This window comes from Geotrypetes seraphini, chromosome 19 (genome assembly GCF_902459505.1).
Source record: "Geotrypetes seraphini chromosome 19, aGeoSer1.1, whole genome shotgun sequence".
In the NCBI taxonomy this organism is placed as follows: domain Eukaryota; kingdom Metazoa; phylum Chordata; class Amphibia; order Gymnophiona; family Dermophiidae; genus Geotrypetes; species Geotrypetes seraphini.
The window spans coordinates 11,459,023-11,469,106 of record NC_047102.1 but is presented as its reverse complement, the minus strand read 5'-3'; positions in this window follow the sequence as shown (position 1 = coordinate 11,469,106).

Sequence of the window (10,084 nt, the reverse complement as noted above, 5' to 3'; positions counted from 1 at the left end):
TGTACGGAACAGTTAAAGGTGCATTCTCATACACTGCCTTTTTTCATGGTCGTCTGCCAGCCACAGCCTTTGAAGAAGGAAGACGAGCCCCTGAAGCATAAAAATATTGAAACAGGCACTTAACCAATCACCACCAGTTTTCACATTTTTGTTCTGGAGGTGTCTTATTGTGCTTATCAGTTAAAACTTAAAATTAGAAGCCCTGATTATAAGTGCGCCCCCCCCCCCCCCCCCAGCTTTATAACCATGAAAGAATATTCTGTTGGGCCTTTTAAGGACCCCCAAAGCATTCTGAATCGCCCCAATCAAACCAAACGAATGGTAACTGTGATTCCAATTCCAGATTCCTTCACTGGTCCAAGGCATAAGTGCAGAACCCCCCTTTGAAAGTATCCCTGGGTCTGGGCCTGATCTAGCTTGAGTCCTCCTTGAATGCTAGGCACCTGGGCCCATAATCTGTAAAAGCACCTAACTTAAGTGCAAAATTCCGTTTAAAAACAATTAAAGGCATTTAAAAAAACAAAAAATTGTAGGCACCTGCAATGCGGCTATGGAGACATTTTACGACGTCTAACGCCACTGTAGGGATGGCTAATGCCAGAAGTGGTGTTACACGCCATAAAGCGCCGTAAATGTATCCCTTGAAAACTCTGGCCTACATTTCCAGCTGTGATCCTATAAATAGCACTCCTCCGGTGGCAGGAAGGAGTGGGCATCTCTCCTGCCTTTTATTTCAGGGCGAGGGTAGAGGATTTTTCTGAGGGAGACGCGGGAGTGGGCGTTCCCATATTGCTTCTTTGGGGGGGGGGAGGTGAGTCGCATTGGTAGGAGGGAGTGGGCATCTCTCCTGCCAATTTTCTTTTGCGGGGAGGAATTTGGCATGGCAAGAGGAAGTAGGCATTCCTCCTGCCATTTTCGCTGGTTCGGAGAGGGGGGGCAGTTTGTGATTCCTTCATTGGGGAGGGCCATCATCGGGAGGGGGGGGGTTCTTTTTTTTTTTTTTAAACGGGGCAGATATTATGCATATGTATCACACAGACATGAAGGCTGCCAAACAGGTAGAGAAGGCCTCATCCAAGGCAAGGCGGATGATGGGATGTATCAATAGAAGCTTCGTCAGCCGTAAACCTGACGTCATAATGCCACTGTACAGAGCCATGGTGAGACCTCATCTGGAGTACTGTGTGCAATTCTGGAGGCCACATTACCGTAAAGATGTACTTCGAGTTGAGTCAGTCCAGCGAATGGCCACTAGGATGGTCTCCGGACTCAAGGGTCTCTCATACGAGGAAAGACTGGGCAAGTTGCAGCTCTACTCTCTAGAGGAGCGCAGGGAGAGGGGTGACATGATTGAGACATTTAAGTACGTCACGGGTCGTGTCGAGGTGGAAAACGACATATTCTTTCCTAAGGGACCTTCAGTCACAAGGGGGCACCCGCTCAAACTCAGAGGAGGGAGATTTGGTGGTGACACCAGGAAGTATTTCTTTACAGAAAGGGTGGTGGATCACTGGAACAAACTACCGGTGCAGGTGATCAAGGCCACTAGCGTGCTCGACTTTAAGAATAAATGGGACATCCAGTGGGATCTCTACATGGGTCGAGCAGCACTCTGACTTAATGGGGTGGGACAGTAGAGTGGGCAGACTTGATGGGCTATAGCCCTTTTCTTCCGTCATCTTTCTATGTTTCTACAGCATCTGTGCCCAAAAAAGGTTTCCTGCTCTGAACAGCTGAGTGGCCTAAAGGCTGCTTTCGGGGCTTCCCCTGCCGTCTCCGTGCATGTGTGAGAGTCGCTCTCACCGCCGTCAATTGGACGGCGGAGTCGGGGATTAGGAGGAACATCCGCGCGAAGCATTTGCACGAAAACTTTTTATTGCATCGACAGCTCTTTCCGAATCGGCCCCAAAAATTGGTTCGGTGCAAACCCACACAGTCTTTAATGATCCTCTTAGTCCCTCTGGCCCTCTGAACTTCACTTCAGGAGTCTGCCGACGGCGGCGCCTGGCCTTGCCTGCCTGGTGAATGGTGTCACGGTGGTCTTCATTGGCGTGGTTCCTGGTCCTGCTTCTTCGGTGGCGGCCGGTCGACCTGGTTCTGCAGACTGAACTTACTATCAAGCCGCCTCAGAGACTTTTCTATCTCTTAAAGTTGTTTTATTTTATTTTTAATTTTTAATCTTCTTTCTTTGATTTTTGATCTTGGAAATGAACTAGATATTTTTATTTTAATCAGGTACTTTGTCTAGATTGTGAGCCTTCGGGACAGATCGGGTCGTTTTTCTCAAGTACCTAATTTCATTTTAGTTTGATACTTTGTAAACCACTTAGGACAGTAAAATGCAGGCACGGTAGATCAAATCTTAAGTCAACATAAACACTGTTCATAGAGATGACCTTTATTTCGCTAAACAGGACAAACCCATAATCCCACACTGCTCTGATGACCCAGAATGCACCAGATCTGGGCCCTGACGCTCAAAAGCTGTGCAATTAAGCCCGGTTGTAGCCAGCTTTTCGTACGAAGTAGCTCAGCCTTCAATGTACAGAAAGGTTCTTGGGGGCTTTTACCAACTGTGGGTGATAGGCCCCCACAGGGCGGTGGTGCCCCCCCCTTTCTGCCGTGCACGCACATGTACCTTCTCTTCTCTCGCACCTCTTTAACTTTACCGGCGTGAGCTGCATCACTAACCCGTCGGCTCTCCCTCTGATGTCACTTTGTAGGCATGGGACCGGAAGCGACGACAGAAGGAGAGCCATCGCTGGCGCGAGCACTAGGTTGCACATGCCGGCAAAGAGCTAAAGGTACGGTGCGTGTGTGGGGGGGAAGGGGGGGAAGGGGTGGAGTGCAGGCGTGCACGCGGCGGGGGAGAAGTGGGAAGGAGCGGGGGAGGGGGAGAAAGGCAGAGGGGTGCCAGCGCTCCCACCAAGATGGCGCCCAGGGCGGACTGCCCCTCCCCCTTACTACGCCACAAAAACCTTATGCAAGTGCATTACAAGGAGCTCATGAATATTAAAATGAGCACTCCATGTAATGGACAACAAGGAACACCCTCCTCTTACCGTACAAACTTTTCGGGCAAGTCTGGCGCTGTCGGTGGCTTTATTTCTTTACTTGCTTATTAATTTGATTTTTTTGTAGCCCGTCCTGCCAAAGGAGCTCAGAATGGGATTCAAATCAGGTACTCCAGTATTTTCCCTATCTCTCCCAGTAGAGGATTAAGTGACTTGCCCAAGGTCACCAGGAGCAGTGCAAGGGTTTGAGCCCACAACCTCAGGGAGCAGTTTGCTTGAATTTTTAGTCTGACGTGTGCGTGCCCTGCACCTAACAGCCATGTCTAAAATTGACGTGTAACTCAAAAGAAAAAAACTTTTGAAATTACCGCAGCAAAAGGGGTTTCAGCTGCGACTGGAAGGTTTTTTTTGGTTTTTTTTCTGTTTTGCCCTTGCTGCTGCTTACTGTAGCCCCGCGATAACAACCTTGGACTGTACTGGGCCTGTGTGCAAGAATTTTGATTATGCTGTGCTCTTGTGCGCATGGGGCCAGGCATAGTTGCTTCCTTTCACTGCGGCACTCAGCACGACTAGCGCGCATAGAATTTGCATGTTATTTGGGCCGAGCATCCCCGGCCAAATGAAAATTGCTCCCAGCCCGGTGTTTTCCACCAGGTTGCCAAAGCTCCAGCCCCTGGAGACAGACCAGATTTTATTCGATTGTGAGAGAATAGCTCGGCTGACAGGTGCAGAGGTGACTGAATCACACCCCGGGGATGCTGGATTGACGTCTGAATAGGCAGAAAGCCAGTAGCCCGAGTACCCGGGCATTGTAACACCTGCTGGAGCTCCTCCAAAATACACAAACCAAGCCTCAACAGGATGTACTAATCTTTTTCTTCTTTCAAACCGCAAGGTTGTCCAGTTCCAGACCTGTCATGCCTTGGCAAATTCCTGGCTACGCAGTCAGAATAAATGGCCTTAACAGTGTTAGGGATACAGCGTACACTCCAGTAACGCCCTCGTGTTTACAGCAGCAATGGCAAAATGTTAGACTATTACAAGCAGAGTTCTCAGTCAATGCAAAACTGTTTGCAAAGGATGGGGTTAGTTAATATCCATAAAGAAGCCCCTATCTTTCATCCATAGCATTAGGCTTCTCCATGACCTCTTCCAGATCTATATCATGTTAACGCTGTTGTCTTTCTCTTGCAGATTTTACCTGCCTCTGGCCCCTGTTTTAAGACGGCCTCACCTGGATTTTCTAGTTCTTTACTACAAACAAGACGCCCGGCTCTGCTCAAAGACTATTTCACCGAGGCAGTTATTACCGTCTTTGCGATTTAATCTTGTCTGACCGGCCTCACGGAGAGATGACCACAGGCAATCCGTTTCTTGAATCCTGGCAACAGCCCTTCCACACCTGTTTGTGTCATCTTCGTTTATAACCCGCCTTTCCCAAGGTCGAAGACAGCAAGATGCAAATAATAAATAGAAAACGCACGGCATCAAAGCATAAGGAAAATCAGCCACCGAAGGCAGCACTAATTAAAGCTATGAAAGCAATACATGAGGGTCAGTTCTATAAAGATCTCCCAAATATGGTCCCTGCATGCTGTTCTTGTTGATTTAAGATTTGATCTACTGCGCCTGCATTTGACTGACCTAAGCGGTTTACAAAGTATCAAACTAAAATGAAATTAGATACTTGAGAAAAACGACCCGATCTGTCCCGAAGGCTCACAATCTAGCTAAAGTACCTGATAAACTAAAAATATGTAATAACAACATATAATACGTTTTCAAGATAAAAAATCAAAGAGATAGAAAATAGAAAGAATGAAAGAAGATAAAAAATTTAAATAAAACAAAACAAATTTAATTTATAACATTTTATTGAAGGAAATAAGTAAATATAATATAATACAAATAGATTTTCATTTCAAATAGATTCACAATTATGATATTTTCATACATATTTCTAACATTCCTCCAAAATATATTTCCATATAACCCATATCAACCCCCCACTTCCCCCTCCTATTCACATTGTATTGAAGTAATTAATCAAATTAAATTGAAATTTATCATTCCTTTAATATACATTTCTATATGGCCTATTTCATCCTACCCCTCCACCTCCCCCAATTCTTCCCCCCCCCCAGTGGAAGATGACACATATTACAAGGTATTGCAATGTTATAAATGTTTCCAAAGCTTCAATGTAAAATATTAATAATCATACTTCGTGCTCTAGAGGAAAGATTTGAATATATAGGTCCCAAATTTTCAAAAAGAAACGTGTCTTATTTCAGAAGGCGTGTATGATTGGACATAAATGTATTATGCAATTTGGGGTTTTTTTTTTAAAAATTCTTTATTCACTTTTAAACGTACAATAAGTGCATCAATATAATATAACAAATAGATCATAAATATATCACTTAATTTTGGTTATTGAAAGAAGTGCCTAGTTTTTGGCATTGGAGGAATCAGTTTCATCGTCTATTGTTATTTGAGACTTGGGAGGCTAAGCGTCCGTCTAGGAAAACTCATCTTTTTATGGAAATTTGGGATCTGTATATTCAAAATCTTTCACCTAAGGCAAGAAGTTTAATTCTTAATGATTTACATTGAAGCTATGATTATTTACTTAAAATTCCAGTTCTTTATTTTTATTATTCTTTATTTTGTCAACTTTCATTTGGATTGGGGGGTTTAGTTTATAGGTTATTTTATTTCTTTAATAAAATGTTTACAACATAATAAATGGGGGTAGGGAAGGGAGAGGAGGGAATTGAGGAATTGAAAAAGGGGGGTCGAGTTTGGAAATGTATTGAGGTTCATAGTGGATAATATGGAAATATATTTTGGAGGAATAATAGAACTATATTTGACAAATATTTTTATGAATTTAATTGTTATAAGTTTATTATGTATTATATTTTTGTATATTTGTATGATTCCTTCAATAAAATGATATAAACTAAAATTAAATGATGAAGTTGGTTCTTGAAGTCTCTGAGGCGGTTCTAGAACCAGGTCAACCGGCTGCCACTGAAGAAGCAGGACCAGGAACCACGCCAATTAAGACCACCGTGACACCAGTCACTGGACAGGCAAGGCCAGGCACCGCTGACAGCAGACCCCTGAAGTGAAGTCCAGGTTTCCTTCGATGGGTCCAACCACGCAGCTGAAGGAGTGCAAGTCCGCCGAGGAGAGGGGGAGAGAGAGTAGTCCATAGGAGATCTTCCGACACCGGCATCAATCCACTGCGGGTGGCCATGTCAGGGCCGTGCTGCATCGCGCCGATGGCTTCCCCCCCTTCTGCTGCTCAGATTCCATTACAGAACAGAATATAAGTCGGCATTTGTATACCAAAATTTAAGTACTATCAGTGGTATAGTGAGGGGGGGCAGAGGGGTCCGTCCCGGGCGTGGTCTTCCTCGGGGTGCCGGCACCCCCTCCTCTCCTCCCCCTTCCCACTCCTCCCCTTGCCACGCGTGTACCCTCTTCTCCATACCTTTTTAACTTTGGTGCGAGCAGCCACGAACTTGTTGCCTGCGCCGGCTTCGGCGCTCTCTCTGATGTCACTTCTGGGACCCGCACCTTGGGATTGACATCTGAGAGAGGGTGCTGAAGCCGAGTCGAGCAGCGAGTTCGTGACCGCTTGCGCCGTAGTTAAAAAGGTACGGGGAAGGGGTGTAGGAGTAAGGGGGCGCGGCATGGGGGCGGGAGAGGGACTACACCACTGGGTACTATCGCTGATGCCAGCGGCTCTTAAACCTGTCCTGGTGGGATCCCCAGCCAGTCGAGTTTTCAAGATATCCCTAATGAATATGCATGAGCGAGATTTACCTATCAAGTTGGCAGCAGGCATGCAAATTTCACTCATGCATATTCATTAGGGATATCTTGACAACCCGACTGGCTGGGGGTCCCCCCAGGAAAGGTTTAAGAATCACTGACTTGTGCCATGTGAAAGACAGGCGTAAATGTTGCATTTTTAGTTCATAACTTGTGTCCGCGCCTCGCTCATGCACGTCCCACTGGGAATGCCCCCTTGCAGTTAAATGCCGGGCGATCTCTGCGTTTACAATCTAGAATTCGATAGCACGTGCAAAGCGAACTTACGCGTGCGAATGTGCCAGCATTCTAGTTTCAAGTTTCAAGTTTCAAGTTTATTAATTGGCTTGTTTAATCGCTTAATCGGATTTCTAAGCGATGTACAATAAAATATACATATAAGGAAACAAAAACATTACGTACAATTAATTAATTATAACGTATATCTTACAGCCCTCGTCAAGCTGTGCTAGAGCTTTTTAGTGAGGACCAAGGCTGTAAATACTAGGGTTACCAGATTTTCCTTCGGGAAAATCCGGTCCCAGGGCCACGCCCACAGGACCACCCAGTTTCGCCCTCGCCCTGCCCTGTTCTGCCCCCAGATGGCATCCGCGCATGCGCGGACATGACACAATGACACGACATGCGTGCGCGCATGTTTTGACATCACCTCATTGCGTCTGTGCATGCGCGGATGCCCCTTCCTGAGGCGATTGTTTTGGGAAGCTTCTCAAAACCCAGCCAAAAGGGAAATCCGTACGTCTGGTAACCCTAATTACTACATATAGATATTTCTGTAACATATGCTGGAGCTGTTTTCAGTATTTGCAATGCTTCTGTCAATATCACTAAAAGCCATATAAGATGCTAATGGCGATTCTTACTGCTGTTGCAATTCAAATCATCTCAAGAGCCTGGAAGAATGCGTCTTTATTATCTTTCAGCTTTGGTGGCATTCTGTATGTTTGACTAGGAAATATGAGGCAGCAATTATGGAAAAGAGAAGCAAGAAGGCCAAATTTCGTAGGATATGGTCACCCATGCAAGAATATGTGGATGATTGTTGGTATATGTGAATCACTCTCTGCGTTGGGGATATGGGGTGGATGGTTTCCTTTGTAGCATGATTCAGGTGAATTTTCAAATACCCCACGCAATGGTTATGTTTTGTATTTAGGAACACATTTTTCTGTGCTTATGTTCTCTCCCTTTTGGATTTGTTAAAGTATATTTCAAAATTTAATAACATTTGGAACTTAAAAAGGAAATATAATAATTTGTGATCCAGTTTTCACCCAAGACAACCATCCTTTACGTCATTTTCTTCCCAGAAACACAGCACACGAACACTGACCACTTCAAAGTTATCAACAAATTATCTACAGGCCTGAGGCAATGAATTCCAGGCTTCTGAAAAGGCCAGTACTTCCATCTCCTCACTCTCTGAAATGGAAAAGGTTTTGTTGGGGGGGGGGGGGGGCGGTTAAGGGGTAAGCTGCCAATTCCTGTGTCAGGCTGAGAGCACCCAGCTTTGCTGTCATAATCTGAGGAATAACTACAAACAATTATCCACTGAAAGAACGGTAATAATAATACCAGATATCTACTAAGGCTACACAGTACTCCCCCGAAATTCGTGGGGGTTCCATTCCAGGAACCCCCGTGAATTTTGAAAAACCGCAAGAGCGGTTTTTCGCCTGTCAAAAGACAGGGGAGGCAGGAGAGGGCAGCTGGGAAAATCACTCGCGGTCTGCTCTGACCGCCTCTTCCTGTAGTAAAGTCGGGCTACACCAATCAGGAGCTGCTTTGACACGCAGCTCCTAATTGGGTGTAGCCCGACTTCACTACATGAGGAGGCGGTCAGAGCAGACCGCGAATGAGCGAGTCCGCAATTCGCGAACCATAAATTCGTGGGGGAATACTGTATAGCTTTAACAGGTATTTGATATTTGGGACATTGTCGGGAGGACATGTCTGGATAAATCCAGATGTATGGTAACTCTAACAGTACATGGGGATGGGTGGGAGGGGAGGAAAGCTGCTGCTCAGGGGTATGGGAGGGGAGGAAAGATGTTGCATGGGGGGGGGGAGAAAGGAGAGAGGAAGAATTGGGTGGAGGAGAAGAATGGAGAAATGAAACAAAGTGGTAAAAAGGGGTGAGAGGGAGAAAACCTTCATATGGTGGAAGGGAGGGAGACATGCATGGAGAAGAGAGAGGGAGAAATGGTGGACATAGGGTGGAGGGCAGGACGAGATGGTGCACGGGAAGAGAGAAAGAAATGTTGCACATGATATGGAGGGGAGGAAGGGATAGAAGCCGCATGGAGGGGAATAGAGAGGTCTAACCCAGGGCACAAGGAAGGGGGGGGGGGGAGAGAGAGAGATGGTAGACAGTGACAAAGCAACAAATGTTAGATGTGGCAGTGGAAGGTAGAAAAAAATAATTGTATTTTCTCTTTTGTGATTACAATATGTCAGAATTTAAATATGTATCCTTCCAGAGCTGGGATTAGACAGTGAGCGTGAACTAGGACCTAAGAGAGAGAGGAAAAGTATTTTTTGCTTGTTTACAACACCACTGCGCCGGCGTGGGGTCGGGGAGGGCAAAGGAGGGTGGGGTGGGTGGAAAGACTACAAAATAAACATGCCAGGACGTTTGAAAAAACCAAAACAAAACGCCTGATTGGGCAAGGAAAAGCGAATCGAATCGAAATATCGATTCAAGAGGCTGAATCGAATCAAATCGAAAAATGTGTCCCTGAATCGGACGGCGCTAAGCAACACCTGACATCTGCTTCCCAGTTTCACTAAACTTCTGCCTTTTGGTTCAGCCGTGGCACCTCCCTGGCAGAGATTACGAGTGAAACCAGAAATGTCTCCCTTCTTCCCTCCTCTTTTGTAATCTCAGGCAGGGTTTGTCCAAAAGCATAAGAATGCATTCCCCAGGTTCCTCCATGACTTGGTATGAAGAAATGCAAAACCTGTTCTTCTAAGATACGGTTAATTAAAGAAGCCCTTCGGGTACAGATTTCTGCCCTCTGCATAAGATTGATTGCTTGTTTACTAACCTGAGGAGTTGGTCAGTAAAATCCTTTCCCACCTGGGCTTCAATGCCCCTTTCTCCTCCCCTAAATCTCCACTTACCACTGCTTATAAAGAGCAATTCTGGTACCAGGATCCTTCAAGGGGAAGCGCTGTCTACCAGGCTCTTCGCAGGGAGTAGTCCATCTCATGCGAGTGTAGTC